At 40.9% G+C, this 12483-nt stretch overlaps 1 protein-coding gene across 1 annotated transcript in view; it reads left to right on the forward strand.

The window, feature by feature from the left end:
* GRID1 (glutamate ionotropic receptor delta type subunit 1) overlaps nucleotides 1-12483 on the forward strand; it is a 1144779-nt gene that overhangs the window by 304966 nt on the left and 827330 nt on the right. The gene's annotated exons all lie outside the window — the stretch shown is intronic.

The following is a 12483-nucleotide window of genomic DNA, read 5'->3' on the forward strand; positions in this document are numbered from 1 at the left end:
GCAATTACTGTCAACCTCTAGACTGCTAAGATCTAAGGCTCTCAGAGCCCTGTCACTGTCCTAGAGTCAGTCCTACTCAATGGAAATGGACAGAGGCCCCTGGATGCTGGAAAAGTTCAAGGGATTGGGGAAGTCTAGCCTGGAAAAGAAAGGACTCCAAGGACACATGTCTTACACTGCAAGGATTCTTAACCTGGGATCCCTAGACCCCTAAAGAATCTCTGGATAGATTTCAAGGAATCTACAAATTTGGATGGACAAAAATACATCTTTATTTCAATATATTTGGTTTCCTTTGCATTCCAGTGTGTTATATTTTATGGCTTTGAAACCGTCATTCTGAGGTAGGATCCATAGGCTTCACCTGACTGCTAAAGGGGTTCACGATACAAAAAGGGAAAGAACCCTTGATTTGAAGAGATGAAGTTTGTTCTGTTTGATCCCAAAGAGGAGAACTAGGAACAATGGGTGGAAGCTATAGAGAGGCAGACTTATGCTCAATAGAAAGAAAATCTTAGTAACAGTTGGCGCTGTCCAAATGTGGAATGAGCTCTTTTAGGAGGCAGTGAGTTAGTGGTAATGGGAGATTGGTGGTGTTTCGTTCAGCTTGAGATTGAACTAGAAGGTGAGATGCTTTCCAACTTGCAGATTCTGAGGTTCTTGAAGACAGTGTGGTACCAAAAAAGGAGTTTCAAGTCAAGAGGTCTGTGTTTGAACCCCAGCTTTACTACTTGGTACCAAGGTGACCTCAGGCTCTGAGATCCTCTCTTTCCTTATCTGTAAGATTGGATTAGATTACAGAATCATAGATTTGGAGGTAAAAGGCAGCTTAAAGGTCATCTCTTCTTGTCACTCATGCTTCAGGAAAAGAAAGTGTGGCCCCAAGGTTACATTGGCAGTGTCAGAGTCTGGATTCATATTCAGGTTCTTTGTCTCTAAATCCAGCTTGGTTTTCCAGTCTTCATTAGATAATCTCTAAGGTCCTTTTCAGCTCCAATATTATGTTCCTATGATCCTGGGGAGCATAGCTGACAAGAGCTGGCAGAGAATCTTAAGCTGCTACTGTACCTGACCAATAATGTGAGTTTGTAGGGCTCCCTTGGGGGCTATCAGGAGCTATACAAGAATACCTAGTGATTTTCCAGCTTGTCCATGGTAGGGCTCCCAGGATGCCTCACTGGTTTGAGGGGCAACCTTTCAATGAAGCCTTGGAATAAGAGGAAGACTGGTGTAGTCATGGGACTTGTTCTTGAAATCCTGGATGCCCAGGGCAGGTGATGTGGGACTGCTCACCTGACAGTGAGAAGATGGTGGTCTGTTAGCAACCATTCCAAAGGGAGCTACTTACTCATTGATCACACGCAGTTCAAGTTCTGGCTCAGTAAGACTGATTATGGTTTTCTGGGGGGTCATTTCATGGTTAGGTGAATGTGAAAACATGAGGAGCAAGTTCACTAAGAACAAGTCATGCCAGACTAACCTCATTTTCTTGTCTGACAGGGTTACTCACCTGGTAGATCAGTGGAATACTATGTCCATAGTACATTTGGGATTCAGCAAGGCATTTGACCAAGTATCTCATGATATCTTTATGGACAAAAGAAGGAAAGGGGCTGTGTTAATAGCCTTCAGGGTGAGGTTGAGTGATACCTGTTAGAGTGACTGGACCCAAAGAGTGTTGTTTAATTGGCTGATGTCAACCTGAATGGAGGTCTCTTGTAGACCTTTTCATCACAAAGTTTTATACTTAACTGTTATTTGAATGAAGGCTAGGTTAAGGTTAAGAGGGATAGTCTATTCACTGAATGACAAAATTTGCACCTCAATTGATCTGAAGAGGTTAAAAACAAGGAGTCAATTTTAATGAGGAAATTAAAAAAACCTACATGTCTGAAAAACTCAACTGCCAATGTGTAGATTGGGGGAGATGTTGTTAGAGCTGCAATTCATATGTTATTAGACACATAGATACCGGTGATTTAGTGGATTCCAAATCCACTTGGAGTCCTTTGAGGTAGCTAGGTGGCAGAGTGGATAGAGCTCTGGACCTGGAGTCAGAAAGACCTAGTTCAATTCCAGCTTCAGACATTTACTGCTTTGTGACCCCGGACATGTCATTTTAACCCTTGTCTGCCTCAATTTCCTTAACTGTAAAATGGGGATAATAATAGCACCTACCTCCCAGGGTTGTTGTGAGAATCAAATTAGACCATATTGGTAAAGCGCTTAGCACAGTGCCTGGCATGGAATGTTGTTAGTTCATTGTTTTTGAAGAGGGCCATGACATCAGGAAGATGACATCATGACTTGTATGTGAGTTAGATTTAAGTGAGGCAGGCCTGTGCAGAGTCACTAGCCTCCTACTTTGCTCCAGAGCCATCTGGGTCAGTGGCAAGATATAGATCAGGACAACTGGAGAGAGACTTTGGCCTTTTTAAGCTAAGGTGTTTCCCAGGTCTTGGTTTGTCTGAGGCAATGCCCATTCAGCGATCAAGGCTAGGTAAGAAATGAGGCAATGAATGGTTTCTTTTACCTCTTCAAAAACAAAACAAAACAAAAAAGATCAATTTGGAACAGAAGATGCTCAGGGTTTCTGGCCAAAACAGAGACAGTTGCTATTTACACTCACTCTGAGCCATCGGAACCCCAACATTGACACAGTGAAGCTTGGGCTAGGACCTATTGTTGGCCAAGGCACTTACTGAATGCTTGCTCTTTTTTTCTTCCTACCCTCCCCCCAAGTCTGATGCTTTCCACAATCTACTGCTTCCTTCTTGGGAGTAATGGGCTAGGCTTGATATGAACATTGGCCACACCAAGGGACTACAGATCGCATTGCCTGTCCAAGTGGGGACAGAAACCCAATATAGGGCCTGGCCTTTGCTTCTCCAGAGTGGATCCATTTCTGATTTGTATGTGGAAAAAGGATTAGGATTGTTCTGTTTGACACAAAGAATGGAGCACACAACTAGGAATGGTGATTTGAAGCTGCAAAGAGGTAAATTAAACCATGATGTTAAAAAAACACCCCCAATATCCTTTCCAATGAGAACTTTCTACAAGTGTGTGTGGGATAAAAGACCCTCACCAATTAAATTTATAATAAGGAGTCATCTCAGGGTGGGAACAGAAATAAATTTTATTCAATTCTTGAGAATAGGGCATTCTTTGCCAGAACAGATCTACTAAGGGGGGTGCTTTACAAGAAGCAAAGCACCAATAATTATACCTAACACGAGAGAATTCCTGCCCACCTCTGACCCTTCTCACCATTGACTGGGAGGTGGGCTTACAATCTGAGCACGAAAGCTAGACAAAGAACCACGAAATTGAGGCACAGAAACTCCAATTCCCATTCCCTTAGTTAATGATTACAACTGAGGTGACATCTATAAATCTAAAGAAGGAGAGTTGGATAAGGGGAGGGGGAGACCCTTTCCATTCTCTTACAGTAAAGGAAAACAGGTCACAGTGACCCTATTCTTACTGAGCAAATCTTTAAACCAGAACCAGAAGAAAGAACAAAAAGTTTCAGGGTAAACCTTCCCAGAGGCTGAGCCATCAGATTCTCATGGCCTCAGATTTTTTTTCATTTCCCTATTTCTTGATTTTTAAACATTTCTTTATATACATGTTTATACATATCTTCTCTGTGAAGTCTTCACATTTTATTTACCTCACGCAAGTGGAATGTCCTCCTTCTGCTCCTCCCCTCTCTCCCCTTACCAACACACACACACACACACACACACACACACACACACATACTTGAAAGATCTGACAACAGGGAGGGTGGCCTGCATGGGGGTTGGGAGATTGGCAGGGGTCGTCCTCACAAAGGTACATCTCTTAAGGATGAATAGATCAGATATGAGTGCTATCTCCTCTCCCTATAGATTAAAATAGCATGACAATTACCTGTCACTCAACCCAAGCACAATCATTCCAGGGCATGGAGGGTATCTTACTGTTTTTCTGAATGTCCTGGTTCTGGCTCATCTGACCTTCCTTAGTGGGTCACAATGCTTATTGTATCTCCTTTCACCCCATCCACCCTTTACCTAGGGTACTGCCTGCCCTCACTCCAGTTTGGAGCATTCAAAATTTCTCCACATGAGCAGAGAGATCTGAGGAACATTGATAAGTCTCTGTTCCAATTGTTATGTTATCTTAAATTCCATCATAATAGCTTCCTTCTGTTGGTTCTTTTTGTGTAAAATAAATTTTTGTTGATATCCTTCATTTTAGATCTCTCACATTTCCCAGGCTTTCCTTTCTCTCAGAGAGCCATCTCTCATAATAAAAACTTTTAAAAAAGGAAAAATAAACTTGGCAAAACTAACCAACAAATCAAATGAGTCTGATGTTAGTGTAATATTCCACACTTTCTGTTGGATCTCGAAGGATGCCTTATTAATATGGATCTGGGAGGAATTATATGCTAAATTATTATCACCTAAATTCAAATGAGCAAGATTAGTTCTTATGATCATAGATTTAGAGCTTAAGAGATCTCAGAAGGCATTTAGGTCAACCCACTCATTTTATAAATAAAGAAAATAAAGATGAGAGATTAATGACTTTCTTAGTTCATATGGATAGTAAATAAAAGAGGTAAGATTTGAACTGAGATCTTCTGACTCCAAATCCAACATTTCCTTTACTATATCATGCTAATAGCATGTTACCTCCATGACAGCAAAGGCCTGTGGGAAGTGAGGCATAGGATGGAGAGGAAGGACCATGGAAAAAAAAAATAGTGAATGGAAAATGCTGGGTATTAAAAGCAAACTTTGTCAACTGGACAGCCCACGCCTCTGTGTGGACAAAGGAAATTCCCTCCTCCCCTTCACCTAGGGTGATGAGGGAGTGAAGTGAAATACCCCCCAGGAAGGGCCAGGCCACAGTGTGAATCCCACTGGCTCTCTCCCAAAAGCTCCTGAGGTCTTTTGTTGTTGTTCAGTTGTTTTCAGTTATGTCCAACTCTTTGTGACCCTCATTTAGGGTTTTCTAGGCAAAAATACTGGGGCAGTTTGCCATTTCCTTCTCTGGTTCATTTTATAGATGAGGAACTGAGGAAAATGGGGTTAATTGACTTGCCAAGGATCACACAGCTAGTACCAATCTCCAGACAGTGGGAAACTTGATTTGGCACTTGAGACTGACCTCCCAAGCCTGCAATACCACCTTCTTGCTCAGAACTATGGACAGCTCTCAATTCTGAGACCTGAGAAGTTGAGGAAAAATAACTGGCAGCAGTTAGGTGGGTGTAGATTGAGACTGAGTGCTGGGAGTGTGGGTGTAGGGATTCCAGATCTATTTTAAGCCTTTAGAATTCTATCAAGCTTAGTTTAATCGCTCTTCCAAGTAGCTGGAGGTAAGGAGAGGATTATTCTCATGTTCCCCACTCAAACCCCAGCTTCAAATGATTCTGCTAGGAACGCATACCTCCCCTTTAGAACTCCCAGAATTTTGCTAGCTGCTGCTTGTATCAAGGTCATTGGAAGTATTGGATGCTGGAGATTTAGGTTTAAAGCTGTCTCTGCTGCCGCTTAATAATGTTGTGAGCTTGGGCAAGTCAATCTCTCTAGGACTCAGTTTCCTCATCTGCAAAATAAGGTTACTTTGCTGATCATTGTGCATATATTTGTGTCAGATTCAGCATGGTGTAAGGTTAGAATGTTGGACCTAGTGTCAGATAGACCTGGGTTCATACTCTGCTTCTATCCCTTCCTAGATATGTAACTACAGGTAAGTCACTTAATCTTTCCAAGTTTCAATTTACTCATGTGGAAAATGCTTATCACATTATTTGTGAAACTTACATGTCAGGGTTGTTTTGAGGCTCAAATGAGACAACAAATGTAAAGTAACCTGGAATCTTTAAAGAATTATATAAATGCTAGTTATTCTGTCATTTCCCTCCTAGAAGCTGGGGATAGGACCTCCTCCTTCTGGGAAGTCTTCAAACAGAGGCTAGAGATTACTTTTTAGGTATATTATAGAAAGGATTCTCTTTGGGTGGGAGTTGTGGTGCTTATCTGCTCAAGTCCCTTCAGACTCAAATCCTGTGATTCTGCCTAGGCTACGAATGCAGCTTGGATCCTGCAGATGCTTGGGGGTGGGGAATGGAAAACAAAAACCTTTTCATGGTCTTGTTTTTCTCATGGGTCCATTTAAGGCTGATGTGCTTCAGGGAGCTAAATGGAGCTGGAAGTTGAACCAATAAAATTTTGGTTTCTAGAGATGGAATGAGCTGTTTACTGTTTTTGCCTCCAGGATACTTAGGTTTCCTCCATGATTCCTCCTTAAATTAATATATCCCATGCCTGTTACACTCGACAATCTCCTTCTAGACTGTGTACTTCCTGAAGACAAGGATCTTGCATTACCTAAACCAGTACTAGGTTCTGTGATGGAGGAGACACTTGGATCATTAGGAGCTCAGACGTTCACTAGCTGTGTGACCTTATGCAAATCAGCCTCTCTGTTCCTCGGTTTCCTCATCTGTAAAATCAGGAAGTCAAAGAAGATGTTCTTTAAAGTATCTTCTAGCTCTAGAAAAAAGATGCTATGATAAATATCATAGATTAAGAACTAGAAAGGGATTCTAGAGAACATCTAATATAACCTAATTTTGCAGATGAGGAAACTGAGTCCTAAAGAGATTGACTTGCCCCAGGTCACAAACTTAGTAGGGTGCAGCAGAGACAGCTTTAAACTGAGATCTCTGGCATCCAAATTTAGTGCTCTACTTTGTAAAATTGAATCGAATCAGATCTAATTAGAAGCTGGGTGGGAATATATATTTCCCCAGTAACTGGTAACTGGTTTAACTCTGTGTGCCTATGTATAAGATGACTTTTACTCCTCTTACCTCAACCTATCCTTGTGTTCATGGCAGTTCCTTAGCTATTTTAACAATTAGTTCAGGAAACTTCATTATCCCATGTTTTAAACATTAAAAAGATCATAGATTTAGAGCCCGAAGGAACCTTTGAGATCAATTAGTGCAACCCCCTTGATTTTATAGATGATTAAACAGAAGTCCACAAAGGTTGAGCCACTTACCCCAGGACACACAGATAGTGACAGACTGGATTTGAACCCATGTCTTCTGACCCCCAAATTTTATTCTCTTCTCACTTTACTTTGTTATTTTATTTAATCTCTCAGTACCTTAGTTTTATTATATGTAGGATGGGGACAATAATAGTGACTACCTCACACAGTTGTTGTAAGGATCTGGTGATATTATGCATGTCAGTCAGTTTGTCAATAACATTAAGCACCTATGATGTACCATTGTTCCCCTGCCACTGTGCTAAACGTGGATGACGAAAAGAAAGGCAAAAGACAGTCACTGCTCTCAAAGAACTCACAGTCTAATGGAGGAGACCACATGTAAATAACCATTTACAAGCAAGCTACATACAGGATAAATTGGAAATAGTCAAGAGAAAGAAGGTACTAGAATAAATTGGGGTTGGGAGAGGCTTCTTGTAGGAGGTTGGAGTTTAGCTGAGATTTTAAGGAAACCAGTAGAGCTCTGTAGACCTTAACCAACTGTATAGACATGGACTCATATTATTATTCTCATTAGAAGTTGTAGAGGGAGAAATTTAGGCCAGATAAAAGGAATCCCTTCTTAACAATTCATACTACCCTACAGTGGAATAACCTGCTTCAAGAGATAGTGAGTTCCCAGCCATTAAAATTCTTTAATAGGAAGCTGTATGACCATTTGAGATATTGATTAGACTAAAATCTTTTAACACAGAGATTCTGTGAATCTGTTATGCCTTACATGTCCTCTTCTCTCTTTTAAAAATATTTTATTGATTTTATATTCTTTTAAAAAAATATTTCCCAAGGGATTGCCACTCCTCTAATTAAATTGTCCCTTGTAACAAATAAGTACAGTTATGCAAAAGAAATGAACACATTGACAATGTCTAATCTATGGTCAAACACTTTTCTGCTGAAAGGTCAGAAGTAGATTTTCATCCTAACGTTCAAAAACATTACATATAGGATATGTGTCCATTTGGGCCATGTTGTGCTCCATGGTATAAGGTAACAGTATAATATACATTTTTACTAAATGTTTCGTTCAATTGTCTTTACTCTGAACACTAGACTACTATGTTTGATTGCTCCTGAGTCTTGCCTGGTTCTCCCATCAAACAGCTTTTCCAACAAATGGTTTTGATGATTCCTATTTTATAGTACGGTTTGAGAACAGGTAATTCTGTGACCCCTTCCTTCCTACTTTTTTCATCATTTCCCTTGAGTTCTTGACCTTCTGTTCCTCTAGATGAATTTTGTTATTATTTTATCTAGTTCTACAAAGTAACTCCTTGCTCACGTGGTTGTTATGACACCATTTCCTTCTCTTCCCTTGGTCTCTTTTTTTGCTCTAGACCTTTGATTTTTTCCAGAGCATAGATTCCTTTTCTCAGGACAGTTCTACCCATTGGAGACATTCACTTAATACTTCTATAAAACATAGAAAAATGTGTAATTAGCTTTGATATCTGGTTCTCTGATTTGTGAGTTGATTCCCATCTGGGAAGTGATTTGCTTGTCATCACAGAGCTAGGAGGTATCAGAGGAAGGATCTGAACCCAGGTCTTCTAGACTTCAAATGGAGCATGCTAGTATTCAACACTGCCTCTGTGGAGGCTTTCACATCTCATCTCACTGATGTGGGTTTTCCTTTTACTCTTCTGGATCACAATCTATCCATAACATCTAATTCCAGACTCTTCCAAAAAGCCTCTATAGAGTCCCTCCTCAATGATCTAAAGGCATTTTTCTTAGTCTTTAACCCTTTAAGGGCACCAAGGAAGCACTGCTGCTTCCCACTCTTTACCATGTTGTATTTTATGGAAATTCAATATAATTATCAGTTTTTCAGTTTGCTTCTGATGTGAATTGTCTCATCTTGGGCTCAACAACTTTTTTTTCTATATATCTTTGACAAAGTGAATGTGAATAAAATGCACAGCATTAAATCTCCTGGCAGTGTACACATACTCAAATCAAAGAAAATGGCAAAGACATTGTATATGAATTCTCTTTGTATTATATGGCAGTGACCTTTTTAGTCTCCTATTAGTGCATGGAAACCTGCTGAGCTCAGAGAAGCAGTGGTATTTGCGTCCCAGCTTGAGGGTGGTGGTGTCTGTTGCCATTGGAGGGGTATAGGGGCCACGGGCTTTTTCTTGCTGGGACTTGTCTTGTCTCAAAGGTTCATAGTCTCTACTACATCTCTACTACTCCTACTACAATCCAGCACATCCCAAGCCTTGGCTAACTTTTTTTTACTCTCAGGTATCTCTTGTTCTTGTTGTTCAGTCAAGTCTGACTCTTCATGACCCCATTTTCTTGGATATTGGAGTGGTTGGTCATTTCCTTTTCCAACTCATTTTTCCAGATGAGGAAACTGAGGCAAACAGGCTTAAGTGACTTGCCCAAGGTCACACAGCAAGTGTGTCAAGTATCTGAGGCCAGATTTGAACTCAGATCCTCCTGACTCCAGGGCTGGTGCTCTATTCACTGCGCCACCTAGCTGCCCCTAAGGTGCCTATTTTTACTCAAATATCTCCTGATGTTTCACTTCCTTCACACCTTGGCTGGCTAATTATAATGATTAATCAGCAAGTAGTTCTTGAACATCTACTTTGCACCAGGTGCTGTATTAGATACTGAGAATATGAGTACAATGAATGAAAAACTCCCCAGTCCTGTGCCAGGGAAGGCATGGTACCTGTTCTAGAAAAATGCAAAATCTAGCCTAAACTAGACGGACTTGTTTGGATTTCCTAGAAGAGTAAGTCATAATGAAACTGATTATTGTTGAAAATGTTTCATTGATGCTCTTTTAAAAACATCTTTATCAATCAGTCAACAAATATGTGTCAAATGCCTACTATATGCCACCACGCTAGGCACTGAGGTTACATAGACAAAAATGAAGCAATCATTCCTACCATATATATGTATATGCACACACGACACATATATGTATACATATACACACATACATGTACATACATGCAGATAGATAAGGTAGAGAGATGGTAGGTAGATGTGTTGTTTGTCTTTCATTTTGAAGCGGACCAATGACATCACAGGATGATGTCTTGAATCTCGAGTGAAATGGATTTAAGTGAGGCAGAGTTGCACAATTATCAGCCTCACTCTCTTCCAGAGTCATTGAGGTCCAGTGACAAGACAAAAGTTAGCACACCTGGTGATGGCCCTGGATGCAGTGGGTGACCTTGGCATCTTCGCTGTCTGACTAAGCTCTACACACTCCACAATGCATGCTTCAGCTGCTTTTCCAATTGTTCTCATCTACCCATTCCACTAGGGGGAGTCTTTACATGCTTGGAGTAGTTACCCCACCAACTCACCAATGGGTTTGTTGGTTATCCTCAAGCTGGTTTAGTCTGTCTGCCAAGATGGCTCCACGGGGGTGTGGCTGTTGCACATGCTCCAGCTTCTTGGAGCCATAAGTGAGAGTTGGGGGAGAGGTGGATACCAAAGGTGGATGAGCAGCTTTCACCACAGAGGCTCTTGTACTTCCTGGACACCTCATAGATAGGTGATAGATACATACATGCATACATGTATACATACATACGTAGACATATAGATAAACAGGTAGGTAGATACATACATACATAGTAGAGTGTGATTTCAGTGGTATAGGGAATATTGGGGTAAGGAAACTAACTGTAGCAATGTGTGTTGGCACTTTCTCTGCAACTTATACTCTCAGATGGTTGTCTAGAGCAGAGGTGGGGAACCTGCAGCCTTGCAGAATGAATCAACATATTGCCTATGTCTGATGATGAAAGCCCTGTACAAGTTTTACAGAACAAATGCTTTTATTAAGGGGATTTGTTTTGTGAAATTTAGATTCAGTCAAAGGGCCACACTTGAGGATCTACAGGGCCACATGTGGCCTCGAGGCTGTAGCTGGACTAGAGCATTGAGAGGTTAAGTGGCTTGCTCTGGGTTATGCAGTCAGTATATTGAAGAACTCAAATCCACGTCTCACTGGCTCTAAGATTAGGTCTCATTCAACTATGACACACCAAATAACTGCAAAGTAATATTTTTGGTGAGGAGATAATTAGTAACTGAGGATATCAAGAAAGGCTATATGTAGTAGCTCTCACAACCAGAATTTTGAAGGGAATGAACTGTTCTAAGAAGCAGCAATGAGGTAAGAGTGCATTGCATGCATGGGAGAAAACCGGTTCAAAGTTAGAAATGGAGAGTCATGTAAGAAATAGCAAGGCAGTCATGTTGACTGGACTGTAGAGTGGGAAGGAGAATAATGTATAATAAAGTTGGAAAGGTACCAAGGGGTGGGAGACTCTGACATTTATTAAATAGGGAACTGATTTGGTCAGACCTGCACTTTAGGAAAATCACCTTGCACCTTGTATGGAAGATAAAGAGGGGAGTCATTTGAGGTAAGGAGATCAGTTGAGGGGGGGAGAGGGAGAGGGAGAAAAAGAGGAAGAAGGAAAAGGAGAGAGAGAGAGAGAGAGAGAGAGAGAGAGAGAGAGAGAGAGAGAGAGAGAGAGACAGACAAACATACACAAAGAGCCACACACAAAGACAGAGACACACACAGAGAGAGAAAGAAACAGAGATGGAGACAGAGAGACAGATAAAGAGAAACAGTGAAGGGAAGGGAGAGAGGCAGATAGACAAATGGATAAAGGCAGGACTCAAGGCCTTTACTTTTTGTGCTTCTAGAGAATCTGACATTACTGCAAAGGCTGTAGGTACACTAGGTATTGCTAACATGAAAAACTGGGGAAATTGGTTCCCTTGGGAATGAATGCTGTCTCTAGGCAGAACAATGGAAGGCATCTGCTTTGCTTATAGTTACTCATTCTTAGAATATTCCAGTCACAACTCAGTCATGATGTCTCCCTAAGCATACTATCTCCTTCAGTCTCCTAACTCTAGACTTCCCTGTCCAAGCATTTCTGGGTCCCATTTTTTCTTTTTCTCCTCAATATATTTGTAAGACTGTACATTTTTCAACTATACTCCATTTCAGGGGAGACTATGGCTATGAGACTTGTTTTGGTATCCACAGTCTGATCCTTCCTTTTGTACACAAATAACACAAATAACTTGGTTAAGATAAAAAGAACTCAAAGTACTGACCAAACTATTTAACAGATGCAAGGGATGTTGCAGCAGTAAAGATGTCAAGAGTTGGCAATTGATTAGATGTGTGGGGCTAGGAAGAGTGAGGCATATACTAGTTGCCTGGGAGGTTGGTGATGCTGATGCCCTTGGTAGAAACAGGGAAGTTCTGAAGTAGAGTGTGTTTCTTTTCTTGGCTGGGGGTGGTGGGAGAGATAGAGCTCAATTTTGGATACATTGAATTTTAGGTCACTATAAGATAATCCACTTTGAACTATCTAATAGGCAGTTGGAGAGGAA

The sequence above is a fragment of the Trichosurus vulpecula genome, chromosome 8 (assembly GCF_011100635.1).
Source record: "Trichosurus vulpecula isolate mTriVul1 chromosome 8, mTriVul1.pri, whole genome shotgun sequence".
Classification (NCBI taxonomy): domain Eukaryota; kingdom Metazoa; phylum Chordata; class Mammalia; order Diprotodontia; family Phalangeridae; genus Trichosurus; species Trichosurus vulpecula.